At 39.0% G+C, this 16,656-nt stretch overlaps 1 protein-coding gene and 1 non-coding gene across 2 annotated transcripts in view; one reads left to right on the forward strand and one right to left on the reverse strand.

The window, feature by feature from the left end:
- The window catches only part of SYNPR (synaptoporin), a 313,963-nt gene that overhangs the window by 225,535 nt on the left and 71,772 nt on the right, over window positions 1-16,656 (forward strand). The gene's annotated exons all lie outside the window — the stretch shown is intronic.
- Window positions 3,990-4,093, reverse strand: LOC116581529. Its single transcript, XR_004282090.1, has one exon. It is a non-coding gene; the product is annotated as a U6 spliceosomal RNA (small nuclear RNA).

Raw genomic sequence — 16,656 nt, forward strand, 5'->3', positions numbered from 1 at the left:
TCCCACTTGTGGATTTCCCTCCACTAATCAAGGTTTATTGGGAATACCATCCCCTCCCTTTCGAACCTGGAAAGAACTTCAAGGGAACAGCTCATACATCTTCCCAGGTTGGAATAATTAATATATATTGTAGGAGCAAGCCATTTGGAACCAGTAATTAAGTGAAGAACTGGATCAACCAGGTTCCAGATAAGCCTTTTTATTTTTCTTTCTTTTTTTTCCCCCCCCTCAGCATTTTCCCTGAGTTCCTGATGAATAACCTGCTCTTAGGATGCCTGAGACTTGCTCTTTGGATAGCCTCTGATGTGCTTGTTTTCTCAGTGCATTTAAATTTGATCACAGGGCAGGGGCTGGCTGGCCTCTATGGCATCCCCCAAGAATGTGAGTCTGTGATGTATGTTTAATGTTCTCCCTCTGTTACAGAGATAAATGTCATTGGTAATTCTGATTGGCAGGCCTGATGTTTAAGGCTTGTGAAATTATGTGAGTCCCAGGGTCACAGGAATGGTTCTTCATTCAAATATTTACAAAGAATCATTAAGTGGATTAATGATGTTGGGTTCTAGAAGCAATATGGTTATGTAAAAACTTTGAACAGCTTTCCCTTCCTCCATTTCTACTAATTTTGTCATTCTCTGTTTTCTCCTTCTCTTCTTAATTTGTGATTTTTGCTTTTAGCCCTCAAAATTTTTACGAGCTTATTATGCTATTTGCTTGCAACTGAATGTCTCATTTGGCCCCTCTCGTTACTATGCCTCTGTTGATTTCCTCTCCTTAGTATCCAGAGGCCCCCTCATGCTTCCCAGATTAAATCTTCCACTCTCATCATTGTCCTCCTTACTTTGTTTAATTAGATAACTTCAGAGACAGCTTTGAAGACCCTAGGTATTGCCCCAGTGCTAAATGGGACAGTTATAGTTATTATCTGGAAGACTGGTATCAGTATGGTCAGCTTTTCTCTTCTTTTCCCTGTCCTAGTCATCTGGGTATGAATAATGAAAACAGTCTTTTCTTAAATGGAAAAAGTATAAGATTGTGGAATTCTTTTCCCTAAGTTGCCCGTTAGTGGAAATGGGAGGCATATCTGTGTGCTTTGGGCCTGGGTAAAGGAACAGGGAAGGTTAAGCCGCGATAATATGTATTGTGAATGATTAACATCTTTGATATTTTTTTTAATGAATTCTGTTTTTATTAATAGCCAACAGAAACTTGTTGCAGAGAATTTGGATAATTCAGAAAAGCACACCGATGAAAAGACATACCATATTTGTTTGCCCCTTACAAATTTTGTATGTACGTGTGTGTATGTGTATATTATATTGATATTAATTTATTTTTATCAACCTGAGTGTGTTTTCTAACATACATCTTAAGCTAAATGCATTGTGGATATTTAAAATAATTTTTTTACATCAATATGACCATAGAGTCCCCCTTTCTACAAATTTCGCTAATCCCCTATGAACAAGTATTTGGGTTCCAATCAACAATTAATCCAACAATTAATTGTACTAGGATCAACAGTGCTGCAATCAAACATCCTTTATGCATAGCCATGATAGGTCTTTTTTTTTTTTTTAAGAATTTATGTATTTATTTGAGAGAGAGAGAGAGCACAAGAGACGGGAGGGTCAAAGAGAGAAGCAGACTCCCCACGGAGCAGGGAGCCCAATGCAGGACTAGATCCTGGGATTCCAGGATCATGACCTGAGCCAAAGGCAGTTGCTCCAACCAACTGAGCCACCCAGGATCCCAGTTCTTTTTTAAATAATTTTTTTTTCCAACAAAAATTTCTGAAGTTAGATTTGCTGTTTAAAAACATGAAATTTTTGTGAGCATTAGGTATACAGAAAAGCACCTGCCCAAAATTGAACTAACTCATGCCGTTGTCTTGGTTTGGGTTAGAACACTCCAAGTTGAAGAAGCTCTTTCCCGGTCTTTGCTCAGCTTGGACAGTAAACACCGGATTAGTCTCTTTTTCTGGCTACATATATTTGGGAAATGTCAAAGACCATGACCTTTCCTCCCTTCTTAAACTCCCTTCTAGCACTCAGTTTTGCAGTTTAATATGTCAGAGCAGAGTTCCAATAACTATGATTAGTCTGCATCTAACTTAGTTCTATTTATCTTCCCTCAATTTTGTCTTTCTTTTTTTAATATCAGTTTTGTATACATTTACCTTTCCAAATGTTGTTAGAAAACAACTTTTTTCTTGTTTTACAGGTGGTTCATGTTTTCATTAAAATCCTTAATGTATTCAAATATTCCTCTCTTTTTACCCAACAATATAATATATATTCATGAAACCTTTGAATAGTATTGTCTGTGGGATGTCATTTAGCCTTCCTTGCAAAATCTGTTTATAAGAGCAAGACCTATTTGTTCAGGGAAGTTAACATTCTGACTCAAAGGGAAAATGGTCTCAGAATGATCTACCTACCTGTATCTAGACAGATTTCTAAAGTAGAATTCTGACATCTCTAGACCCAGATGTTTTATAGACCAAATAATGGACTGGGTGAGCTCATCTCCATAAACAAAGAGCTCTAAACAGACATGAAGACAGTATGGCATACGGTGTATAAGCACAAAAAGACAGCTTTAGAACCAGTCTTACCTCAAAGTTCCAGTTTCCTTTTCTTTGTAATGGAGAGACACTAATATTTATTTGGAGAATCACTATGTTGGTTAAATGAGCTAATATACTTTCCAAGTGCTTTATAAGGTGCTTGGCACATAAAATTACATCTCAATGTATGATCATGGAGGAAAAGATATTTTAAGAAACAGAGAAAATCCTACGTTAATCCTACATTAAGTGAATCTGTACTAGAAATGCATAAAAGGGATATAAGAACTGATTCTCCTAATACAGAAACTGAGGATATAATAATCCCCTTTTTTACTATAAAGAGTGCTATAAAGAATCTAGAAGCTTCCTAAACTTAATTTTAACTGATTAACAGCAGAACTTCTTTACTTCTTATAGAACTATGTCTCCCTCAATATGAGAATCTGATAGAGCTTTGAATTTTCAATAGAAATATGCACATTCACGTGCCTGGGTGGCTCAGTTGGTTAAGCGACTACCTTCGGCTCAGGTCATGATCCCAGAGTCCCGGGATCGAGTCCCACAAAGGGCTCCCAGCTCCATGGGGAGTCTGCTTCTCCCTCTGACCCTTGCCCCTCTCATGCTCTCTCTCACTCTCTCTCTCAAATAAATAAATAAAATCTTTTTTTAAAAAGAAAGAAAAGAAATATGCATATTCATGTCACCTTTTGTAATCTAGGACACCAACCTGAACCAGGTGAAAGCTGCCCCCAAACATAGAGGTTCTGGGCCGTACTTTGATTTATCTGAACAAAGTCAGAAAGGAGAGGTTATCGGAGCTGCAGATGGATATACCTGATTTCTGAGCTGGAGATTCTAATCACTCCCATGTGCTGGATACATTTTATGCCCTTGAGCACTCATAACACAGAAAGGAAGACAAATCAGGAAATAAATAAGCACTGTCTGGTGTGGCAAATAGGACAATAAATGCATGTACTGAACGGAGTGTTTTCATGGGAGTGGGGTACAAACATCACAAAAACAACTCCTACTTCCTCTGATTTCACATATACAGCAGTGGTCTCAGGGTCTTTCAGAATCTTGGGAGATTCAACGGGACCACGTAGCATACATTGTTTCAAACTTGAAGTCTCTAATTAGAGGAAACTCACAGAATCATGTTCTGTCTCTCTAAGTCCATCCCCCTTCTCTACAGGAGATAACGTGGAGCAGGGGAGCAGGGGTGAATGGAAGCTTAGCAGAAAGCATGGCAAGTGTGAGCTCATCAGTAATATACTAAAAATTCTATGATTCCCCCACCAAACCTGGAAATCTCTGAATTCTTGATTCCAAATATCCAGAGGAGGGAATGGACACACTTCACCTTGCACTACACAGCCTTGTTTATGGAGGGCTCTAATAGTGTTCCAGCCCTGCTTATCTGAAGGGTTCTAACTTGTATGTCATCCTCGCACAGGGGCCATGCTAATCTTCTCTGTATGCTTCTTATTTTAGTATATGTGCTGCTGAACCAAGCACAAAGGGTTCTAACTTGGACAAGCAAGAAAGAAAGGGTGCAAAGGAAATGATCTGTTCGTTCAGCTACACTCAAGTTATACGGGAGCAAAATTAGGGTGATTTCTCCTGCTTCCAAGGGCATTGCTAACTCCATTAACTTAAGACCATTGCTGCTTAGTATTTTCCCTTACACACCTAAATTCCAATCATTGCCTTAGCACCTGTCAGCCTTGGGCAAATTACAGAATAAGCTAACATGTACTGAATGCCGACTGTGTATGTGGTAGTGTCCTTAGTGTTTTACATCTGTGGACTTGGCCTACTCTCTCAACATTGTAAAGAAGAAACAATAGTAACATCATTAGATGTTACTCAGTCCGACACAGCAAGTGCGTGGAGCTGGAAGTAGAGTCCAGACTATTAGTCCCAAAGCGCATTGCCACATGCACAAGCCATGGTGTCTCCAGAACAACAGGTCAGTTTCAACGTTTATAAAATGGAATGGTGCTGACCATTCTTCAGGGCAGTAGTAGGATTGAATAAGATTGACTTTGGCAATCAAATAGTATCCGATAATAAGGTCCCTGCCCATGAAGGGCATCTTTTTGGAAGAATCCACAGGTGTAGAAGTCAGGCTGGCTACAGAGTGCCTTGTCACACACCACTGACCATGGCAAGTGAATCCACAATATTTTTATTTATTCTCTTGTTTTCATTCTGCCTTCTGTTCTCTTCTACACTACTCGCAAGTGTCTGTTTAAGTAGGTTAAAAGGATGGCACTTCATTTTCCTGGCAGTCTTCATTTCTGACTATTTGGATCATTTTTAGTCAACAAATGAGTTGGCTTTCCTAAAACTGCCTGGGTTGACGTTTTTCATTTGAATTGTCATATGTTCTTCCAAAGGTGAGTGATCAGAAGCTATTGTCTGCAAGTCAACAACACACTCAGAGGCAGAGAGCCAATACAATTTTTTTTGTTGCTTTAATTACCATGTGTGCACTTAGGTTTTTTGGATTGCTCTTATTCTTGTTGAAAGGAATTGAGTGCACATAAGTAACTCTTCCATAAACATTGTTTGAGCCCTGCACAATGCAAGGCTATCCCAGAGCAACGAGCAAGGGACTACCAGATAAATCAAAACTGAGGTTAGATCCTAGCAAGGGGCAGGTAGTAGCAGAAAGATAGCAGGCTGAGAAAGATACATAAGACAAAGAGCTACAACCCATTAGAAAGGTGAAGGTAATGGGCTGTGGTGGCTTAGAGAGGAGAGAGATTGCTTCCATCATGAATGATCATGGAGGGCTTTCTAAAGGCGGTGGCAATTGAATAGGACATAGAGAATGTAGACTATGATATGGCAAACCATAAAGGTTGAAGGACATCCCAGCTCTGCAGAATCTATCTGGAGAGTAGCATATGATTACAGAGATTTTAAGAATAAGGTTAATTTTTATAAAGAAAAAGTGATCTCAGTTGCTGAGGAAACAAATAGCGAATTACTGAAATTAACAGCTCTGAATTCATTTCTTACCATTCTTCTCTGGCTCACAATTCCTCCAATATACTACTGCCTCAGGGCCTTTGTACTTGCCATTCCTTCTGATCTGAACACTTTTCCTAGATTTTTGCTTGGCTAGTTCGGTTTTGTCTTTCACATTTCAATTAAAATAACCCCTCTTAGAGAAAGCCTGACCTCTGTGATGAGGTTGCCCTCCCTCACCACCTCATTCATGCAACCCCCCATCTACCCCCACACATACACCTCCTCAGCAGTCACTTATTATGCCACCATCCTCGTCTGTTTCATAGCACTTTCCCTACTGTCTTGTTTAATACACTATGCCTCGCACAGAGAATCTCAACTCCACTATATTCCTATATATTCCTAAACCATGTATCTACATCACCTCTAAATACTAGTTGTCATGCAATCCCAGACAGCTGAAACTCTAGATTTTTCTTTCTAAAAAAATGGATGTGAAAATGCTTACTTTCCTAGAAAGCAGTTCTCAGGCTCTCAGCCTGGCAACATTAGAATCACTTTGGAGCTTTTGAAACCCCAGATAATTGAGCCTTAGCCGAGAATAATTAAGCCACAATCTCTGCAGGTGTGGCTAAGTCAATATATTGCCATGTCAATGTGTTGCTCCCTAACTGGTTCTTGTGGACAGTCCCAATTGAGCACCGATGCTTTGGAAAGAGAATGCAAGAGCAGGCACCTTCACTGCTGATAGTTCCCTTCCCTGCCTGCTCTGGCTGGAGGTGGGTAGCAGGATCAGGTGCACCAGATTAGCCAGGTCCCACACAAAGCTATACAATCTGGACAGCAGAAGCATGATACATTTTCTTCATTCCACAAAGGGTTAAGGCATGTCTGCCATGTGCCAGGCACCGTCCCAAAAGTGTTTAGAGTTGAGCAAACTAGACAGAATGGTTGGCATTCTACCCTTTAGGTGCCATGAGATGCTAACCTTCTCTTTGAGACAACATGGCTTGACTGCAGGGTTTGGTCGTGAAGCAAGTAGGATGTTCTCACTAGAAGTTCTAAGGAGTCTTTCCTCAGATCTTCACTTAACCAATAATGTTTCTTCCTAGGGTTCAATAGCATGTTCCAGAAGTGCCATTCCTTTCAGAATTTGATTCAGACTCATTGCCAGCATTTGTTTCTCCAGAGGCAATCAGGAAATCCTTCTCAAAGAAGGACAAGTTTGACAGGACCTTGGAAAAAATGGGTGGTTTCAGCCAGCAGAAATGGGGGCCGGGTATTCCAGAGAGAGGAGACAACTGGAGTAAATCCAGGCAGAATAGTAGCAGCAAATAAATTGGGAAAATGAGATCCCAGAGCATTTTGAAAAAAAAATCTATGGGCTTTACTGGAAAATTCATGTAGCCCTTTCTATTTGCCTGCTTTCATTTATTGTGTCCATGCCCTCACAGAGAAGAGCTTCTGGAAGGTATTTCTGCTTTCAAACAGCCAATCTCAAATCCTTTTTCTTTCTATAACAAAAATATCTGGAAAACCCCACCCTGTCATTTCCACTGTAAGCAGGCAGACAGCAACCAATTGCTGCCCTAGATTTGCATGAAAAGGATGAGTGACCTTGATTAAAAACTTGAGAGGGACAGTTGGGTGGCTCATCAGTTGAGCAACTGCCTTCAGCTCAGGTCATGATCCTAGAGTCCCGAGATCAAGCCCCCAGATCAGGCGCTCTGCTCAGTGGGGAGTCTGCTTCTCCCTCTGCCCCTCACCCTGCTCGTGTTCTCTCTCTCAAATAAATAAATAAATACACCAAAAAAAAAAAAAAAAAAAAAAAAACTCCAGAGAATGGTGACATTGCTTGCCAGAGTCCTGAGCAGCACTGTGGATAGAGACCTGCTCTCCATCAGCACCAAAAATCCAAATAAATCTACCCTCAGAGCTATCAAGAGCCCAGCAAAAGCAAAAAGGCTCTTGATGCAGCCCTTCACCTCAAGAGCAAAAGTATCCTTGAAAAGAGATTTCCCCTGATGGCCAAGTGCACATGCCTTCCTGCTCCTTCTTCCCAGCAACCTCCTGATGGGTAATTAATGTTCTTTGCATGGTGGTATCCTGCTACTTTGTAGTATTGTGCCCCCCATGTGTGAAGCTCATGACCTCAGTGTCCATTTTTAGAAGTTAATATGATTTAATGTGGCACTCTAGCCTCCCAATGTGCTTCCAAGTTAACATCCTACTTAATTTTATCGAGGGTCTTTGTCTTGAGTTACAGCCTGGAAGAGAAGATTCTAGGGAGGACTTTATGATATTAAATAATGCATAGACAAATGAACCATCCTTCCCAGTGGTTCAGAAGCTCTTGCTGGTCCCTAGCTCCCTTCCCACATGCTAATATCTGATTTTGATTTTGAGAAAACATCCACTTGGAAGCTAACAGCAGGAGAGAAATATCCTCTCTCCCTAACCTCCTTCCTCTCTCTCTCACAGAGTCTCCCTCTTCATCTCCCTTTGTCATTAACATCTCATTTTAAACCAAAGTGTGTTTCACAGAATGTTAATGGCTGTTACACAACCACAATATGGAGCCACATAAACTTTTGGGAAAACTGAGTTAAATAGTTAAGTAGGTATATTTACTGAGGTCAAGTAATAAAGCCTTTAATGGTGACTCTACATAATTAATGTTCAAGAAGTCTGTGTAATTTGTAGCATTTCCCAAATTTAGTGTTTCCATGGAACCCTGTTTGAGGTAGTGTCTGGAGAGACCTGAGTTCATCAACTAGTGTTGAAATAGCAAAAAGAAGTCTGTCTCTGTGACAGATGCTCAGATGTTCCCCAGAAATTGCAACTCTCAGGGAAGTTACGATTGTTGACTGAAAAACCACTATGTAGGTCAAGTCACAGGAGTTGTGCTCCAGTGGAGAAGAGGTAGGAGGTCTCCCCACAATTTCCAGTCCACCTTCTCTCTAATTTTTTCATTTATATAATGGAAAGTAGTAATACCTACCTCTCAGAATTGTTAATAGAATTGTTCAGATGAATAATTTGGAATGATGTAAGTAAAAATGCTCAGTAATACCGCAAAAGGGAAGCATGTATTCAATTAAGGTAGCTGGTATCCCCAGGTCCTCTAGGGGAGTCCTTCTCAAATTTTGCCACGCAAATAATCTCACTGGAATTTGTTACAATGAAGATTCCAATTTAGAGGTCTGGGATGGGGACAGAGATCCTGTGATCTGATGCTCCTAGTTTGAGGACCATAATTTGAGAAGCAAGACTTTCAGAGGTATAAAAGGAGTCAAACAGAGTCTCCACTTTTAAAATTATAATATAGAGAGAAATTAGACATTCAATGACCTAGTTCAGCAGCAAACAGAGGCTGGTACAAAGAAACCAATTGGGAGGACAAGGTTATTCTCACACACTAATTCACACTTGCTTTAGAGGAGAGTCAAAGCTGACTTTGGATGATGAGCAGGCCAGGAACCCTGGGTCCTGGCTGTGCCAGAAAGGAAACACATTTGTGGAGGTAGGAAAGCATATGGTTAACTTAGGACATGTGCATAGTTCTAGGGAACCTTACATCTAATAGTGAAGAGGAGGAGACAGGTATATAGGGGTCCGGGAAACTGCACATCTGTGTCACACGGGTCAACAGAGCACAGGATATGAGAGTTAGAAGCAAATGTATTAGTTTCCCAGAGCTGCTCTAACAAATCCCACAAACTGAGTGGATTCAAGCAACAGACGTTTATCTTACAGTACTAGAGTCTTAGATGTTTGAAATCCAAGTGTCAGCAGGAAATGCTCCCTCTGAAAACTGCAGGGGAATCATTCCTTGCCTCTTCCTAGTTTCTGGTGGTTGCTGGAAGTCTTTAGCATTCCTTGGCTTGCAGCTGCTTCTCTCCAGCCTCTGCTGCCCTCATCCTGCAGTATTCTCTTTGTGTCTCTGTTTTCATGTGGCCTTCTACTTACTTGGACAACACCCATGTTGGATTAGGGACCCACCCTATTCCAGGATGACCTCATCTTAACGAGTTTCCAAATAAGGTCACATTCTGGAGTACTGGTGTTTAGGACTTCAACATATATATTTTTGGAGGACACAATCCAACCCATAATAGCATCCCTATGCACTCATTGGGCCCAAGTCTCCCCTGCCCTATCAGACAAACTTCAAAGGTCGCCTTTGCCCCAGTCAGCACTGGGAACAAATGAAGGGTCAGAGGTCTGAAGACCCTCTGCCTTTTCCATGATCACCCTTTTCACATGTGATAAGCATCTTGAGGACGTTCTGAGGGATCACTGAACTAAGCAGAAGATTCGGGACCCTAATGTTGGGAAAATAGGGCAGCATTAGAATGAAGGCTTCCTAATGAAGCCTTCTCTCACTTTTCTGCTTATATCTATGAGAATGTTATGTCATTCCCAAGAAGTTTCTGGGAATATGAACCCCTCTAGGTTCCTCGCTAGTGTGTGCACACACAACACGGTTCAATAAAACAAGGTTTTCCAATGTCTTTCTCCCCAGTTTGATAAGAAGCAGTGACCTCCTATTCTTTGTCTTTCCTTTTGCCCGATGAAAGACTAATGTAAACACTGTCCAGAATGTGAATTATGTAGGTGGGCGGAGGGGTCATTGGGCTACTTATTTGATCAAATTAAACCACTCTTTTGAAAAAACAGAACTTTAAAAAAAAAATAAGTGGCTTTTCCTCTTTCAATTATATTCTCTCTAGCTGGGTAGATGAATTCATTGTCACCTAGGTACACAACATTTTGTGCTCCAAATAACACTGCTCCCTCACATCTTAGAGGTTACCAGCATGAAAGGAACATTTCACGCAAAACCTCTACAAGTATGGCCACGAGCAGTAATAAGTTTTTCAAGCCTGTTCTGTCAGACTGATTGTCCATCCTAGATGAATTCAGAGCACCCTTTCTCTGGTAAAATGAAGAAGAAATTTGCCTTCACTGTGTGGGCAGAAAAAAAGAAGAAGATGTGGACATAAAAGAATATGAAATGAGTATCTTTTTCAAGGCAGCTGAAAACAACTTGCAGGTTCCACCCTTGCTACTGTCTCCATTTAAAGAAAATAAGCCCAAGCAGCTCCTTGGAGCTGTTATTTAATTTTAAACCATATTTAAAGCCTGCTAAGAAACACAGTGGCCCCAATCTAGGCCATGGTCAGTTGCCATTTAGTCCCACTGACTAAAAAGATGCAAAGACCAGGCCCCCCAGGCATATTAAGGCACAGACCAGCAAAGTCTGACTTCCTTATTTGCTCAGTCCTGTCCTAATCAATTTAGCACATTGCCCAAGAAGACATAAACCTCAGAAACTGTACTATGCCATGCTAAGAGAAAACATACTAACTTCTACAGGTCAGGCTTAATTTTGCAAACTCCATTTCATGGAGATAATTGGCCATGGGGCACTTACAGTAGGATTAGTTAGCTCGAAATTTCATCTCTTCCCCTGAAATCCCCAATCCTTCCAGCCTGAATTAATCTTCCCCCCTTTGTGCTCCTAGAGCACTTGATCTGTACCTCAATTATAGCTCTTATCACAGTCTCTATGGCATTAATGTTATTTCTGTGGGCTTTATCTCCCCTAGTAGACTCCAGGCTGTCTAAGGAACAAGACTCTGTCCTAGTCATTTTGTATTTCTAGCATCTAGGACAGGGTTTGGCAGGTCTTCAATAGATATTGAAGTGGAAGAAGGATTTTGTGATTTTCTCTATCATTCTCAAATGTCACTTTCTCCTATTCTACAAGGTCTTACTAAATCCTTTGAAAGAAAGTTCTGGAACACGTAAGAGATTTGGGGACTTAAAAGGAATAGGAGAATTTCAAGAAAATCTAAGGGTGAGCCTTTGGGGGAGATTAAAGAAGTCAACAAATACATATGGAAAACGCACTTGTGGAGCCCTGCTTCTTTTGGAGGGTCTGGGAATGGGCAAGGCTGGAGGCAGACTTCGTGCTACCAAGAATTCTTGAAATTGCAAGTAACAGAAACTGCCTTTGAGTAACGAAAGTGAAATCATTTATTGGAAGGACATAGAAAAGTTCACAAAAAGAAAGGGAACACTCAGGAACTGGGCTTAGAAAATACCGGAAACCGGGCAGTTCAAGGCACATGTACAATAAAAATGAAGGAATGGCTTTAATTCCTACATAGTTGAGTCAATGTGTTGCTATAGGCGTGATTCAATTCAGCCCTTCTTCCCATCCTTACGTCATGTCATTCAAGGTCCAAAATCCAGAAAAACAATCTAGTTGGTTTAAGATGAGTCGTATACTTAACTCTTGGCTTGAGAATGTCCCTTCTGTAGAAGAAGGACAATCCCCCAAAAGATGTGATTCCCTGAAAGGAAATCAAATGTTAGGAAAAGAAGGAAAAATGAGTGCTTGACAACCAAAATGAGGCTCATGTCCACTACGGTCATGTCTTGGAAAATATCCACATTAGAAAACTACTTTAAGGAACAACACTATATTATAAGTAGTGTGGAAGATGAGACACTAGAAAACTTTTATTTGTCAGTAAATTAGAGCTGAAATTCAAATACAACACATTTGGACATGTGCTGTCAAATGTTTTACCCACATGCATATCGCCGATGTATCTTAGGAGGTTGTTTTACCTTGCTAAATTGCTTAGAGAGCCATCTTTTTAATAGAAAGAGGAAACGAACAACCTTGGAAGAAGTCACCAGATAATGACTAAATCAGAAATTTAGGTAACTGATTTTCTGTCAACCCTTTTTTCTACTTTTTGATATGAGTATAGAACCAAGTTACAGCTAGGAGGAGGAAAAATTAACAACCTTCTGGTGAACTAGAACTCTAGGAATTACTTATTGTCCTTTTCCAGTTTTCACTTTAACACCTGAAAATTACATTTTGTCAACAGATACTTTTGAACATTTCCTACTAATATTAATGGCTAAAGCTTTTTTTTTTTTTTTTTCTTTTAAAGTAGGTTCTGAGAGAATATGAAGAATCTCAGGGCTTTCCTTATTCTTCCAGTGCAGGTTACACCTAATAATGGTTTAGTAAGTTCTTCTGTGTATCAGATGCTCTACTAAAATCTTTACATGTGTTTCTCATTTGATATTTATAAGAACTCAATGAGAGTATACTCTTGGTAATAGGAAACTAGGAGTCAAAGAAATTATGTAACTTGCCCGAGGGTACAGAAACAGTAAATGGCAGACCTAAGGTAAAATACATACAATGTTGATGTGGAAAATGAGAACACTACATATACACTCACATACACAGTTATCGACATGGTTATTAACCTTAGAAATTCATTTCTGAAGCATTTGGATTACCTATCCTTACAAAACGTAGGTCCTTAATAAATGTACATTAAAGGCAGGAATGGATAATGTTATTCTAAAAATATAACTTCCTGGAAATTTGTATGGGTAGGGAAAAAGATCCATCAGCAAAAAAGAGCTTTTTAAATAGGATATGATGATCTGTTATTCCTTCTACTGGCTCTGAAAATGATTTTCAGTTATTAAATACAGAGGGAAAAATAATTGATTAAATTTTTTGACCCTTGGGTCTTTTTTTCCCTCTTAAATAGCTTATTAAATGCCGTAGTGGAATGCATTTCTCTATTTGAAAAAAATCAGAAGAAAATGTGGTGCGTATTAGCCTACAGGTAAACATATAGACCAATGGAATAGAATTGAGATACAGAAATCAGCCTTGACATATACATTCAGTTGGTTTTCAACAAGGGTGCCAGCCATAGTAATGGAGAAAAATAATCTTTTTGACAAATGGTGCAGGGACAACTGAATATCTGCATGCAGAAGAATGAAGTTGGACCCCTACCTCACACTGTGTAAAAATATTAACTCAAAACAGATCATAGACCATGTAAAATCTAAAACTATAAAACTCTTAGAAGAAACCATAGGAATAAATCTTTATGTACTTTTTAGTCAGGCAGTGGTTGCTTAGATATGACATTGACAATATAAGCAATTAAAAATAGATAAATTGGATTTCATCAAAATTTTTAAAAAAAAGTAGTTAAAATAAAATTTGAATAACTTAGATATGTATAGTATCTGACAAAAGGTAGTAACTAATACCTCTTATTATATTTAATGAATTATATAAATGATCAGACTGAACAGCATAGTCTTGATTCAATAGCATCACGATCTGATAAAGAATTGAATGATTTTTCTAATGTGATTCATAACTTGTTCAGGAAAAGTTCAACATTAGAGTCCCATAATTATTTTTTGAGTACTGGCATCCTCTTTGGCATAAATGTATGGCTCTTAAGTATGATTATTTTGTAAAATAAAAACATTTATTTAAAGCTTAAAAATAAATAAATAAAAGTGAAAAGCCAACCCACAGAATGGGAGAAAAATCTTCTAAATCACCTATTCAAAAAGGGTCTGCATCCAGCATATAAAAAGAACACACAAACAGTTGGGAGAAGGGGGGTGGGGTTATGGACATTGAGGAGGGTATGTGCTTTGGTGAGTGCTGTAAAGTGTGTAAACCTGGCGATTCACAGACCTGTACCCCTGGGGATAAAAATATATGTTTATAAAAAATAAAAAATTTAAAAAAATAAATAAATAAATAAAATAAATTTTTTAAAAAAACTTAAAAAAAAAGAACACACAAACACACTCTCTCTCTCTCTCTCTCTCTGTGTGTGTGTGTGTGTGTGTGTGTGTGTATACACACACAAAACTCTTTCTATATAAAGAACTCTAACAACAACATGAAGACATCTCAGTTTTAAAATGAGCAAAGGACTTAAATAAACATTTATCCAAAGACATACGGATAGCCAAAAAACACCTGGAAATATGCTTAAGATCACTAGTCATTAGGGAAATGCAAATCAAAACCACAATGAGATATCACTTAAACTCCATTAGGATAGCTAAAATAAAAAAGACAAACAATAACAAATATTGACAATGATATGGGAAACTTGGCTCTCTCCTATATTTGCTGGTGGAACTGTTAATCATGCATTCACTTTGGAAGACCATTTAGCCATTTCTCCAAATGTTAAACGTATGATTATGTTAATGTTAAACCATATGATCCAGTAGTTACACTCCAAGAAATGAAAACATACATACACACAAAAACCTATATACAAATGTTCCTAGCAGCTTTATTCATTATAGCTCAAAAGTGGAAACAGCCAACTTGGGGCATCTGGGTGACTCAGTGGGTTACGCCTCTGCCTTCAGCTCAGGTCATGATCCCAGAGTCCTGGGATCTAGCCCCACATGGGGCTCCCTGCTCGGCAGGAGCCTGCAGCCTGCAGCCCCTCTCTCTGCCTGCCTCTCTGCCTACTTGTGATCTCTCTGTCATAAATAAATAAAATCTTTAAAAATAAATAAATTAAATTAAATTAATATATAAATAAGTAAATATGAATAAATTAAATAAATAAAATAAAATAATCTAAAAACAAAACAGTGGAAACAACCCGAATGTCCACCAACTGATAAATGGGTAAACCAAGAAGTATATCTGTATGATGAAATAGTATTCAGGAATATAGAAGGAGTGACATATTCAACAACATGGATGAATCTTGAAAACATTATGCTAAGTGAAACAAGCCGGTCACAAAATGCCACATATTGTATGATACCATAAATAACTATAATGTGCACATTCACAGAAATTAAGTAGACTGGTAGTTTCCAGCGGTAAGTATGGGTGGAATGAAGTGTGACTTCTAACCGATGTAAGACTTCTTCAGGGGATGACAAAATGTTCTGAAATTAGATAGTGGTATACGTTGCTGTATGAATATACTAACCTCTGTAAATATGCTAAAAAACCACTGAACCGTACACTTTAAAAGGATGAACTTTAAGGTAGTATATTATGATTAATTATATTTCAGTAAAGTTGTTGCTTAACCATAAAAACTCTGGTAAGCTATTACCTCTCTGAGATGGTGGGTTTGGGGAGTAACTTTTAGTTCCCCCAAACTTGCTATTTTCATATGTTTCTGTAACTATCCACACACTCTACACTTTGTATCCAAACTTCTACCCTGTCTCCCACCCCACTTTAACTCCTTTGCTGTAAGGCAAATGTCTTATTCATCTTTCATGAATGGACTCATAGTTCGTGTCTACTACAAAATCTCCCTGGATCCCTGTTCCACGTTGGGCTGCATTTATCTGAAGATTCAGTGGAACTTTACACGCATCTTCATTCCAGCACAGATCATCCTCCATGGTCATTATCTGCTGATGTATCTGTCTACCCACTAGTGTGTAAGCTCCTTGAAGCATTTATCCTTGTGTTGTGAGATATGGCACAGTGTCTGGCACGGGATATGTACTTAGAAATGTTTATTGAGGAAGGAAGGCAGGCTGGCTGGCTTAAAGACAGAAAACTAAAGAATATCTCCTGGTTGAAACATTCTATGAAGTCAGGACACTTTCTTATCATAGATAATGTCTTAGATTTAAATCTTAAATACTTCTGTGTGTTGAATTTAAACTGGGGTAGTCAAAGCTATAATGAATCAATATCTGTCTTCTTGATGTGAGATGCTAACTCCGTCCTTAGGATAAGCTGAGCTTCCTAAGAGAAACAGGTAGTGCTTGCCACATGGGATAATCTTGCACAATTAAAAGCTATAGTGCAGGATCCTAAGACATTTCACTGGAGTATGTAGCCTTCGTTGTCAGTAAACCCAAGATAGTTTAAGGATCGAATCAGGGTCTATTGTGGAGGGAAATGGAGCCTCTGGTGAATAAATTTAAACCAGATTACCGTCCTTCCAAAACAATTTATCTCCCTGCTCAACTACTTAAGCTTGCTAGTGGTTTGAGACATCAGAATAAGATTATCATATGGACAAAAGGATTAAGAATTTACAATGAGTTTGGGTCTGTAAGACTTCTTTGATGCACAAATCCAAATACTTGAGCAGTCGATGGACTGCAAAAGATAAGAAACCACCATCAGTGAAAAAAAATAGACCCCCCCCACAGCAAATTGCCTTTGCAGAGTTTATTATAGAAGGTGAGGAGATATAAGGGAAAATATAAGTGGGTGGTAATTCCAAGCA

The sequence above is a fragment of the Mustela erminea genome, chromosome 1, assembly GCF_009829155.1.
Source record: "Mustela erminea isolate mMusErm1 chromosome 1, mMusErm1.Pri, whole genome shotgun sequence".
In the NCBI taxonomy this organism is placed as follows: Eukaryota; Metazoa; Chordata; class Mammalia; order Carnivora; family Mustelidae; genus Mustela; species Mustela erminea.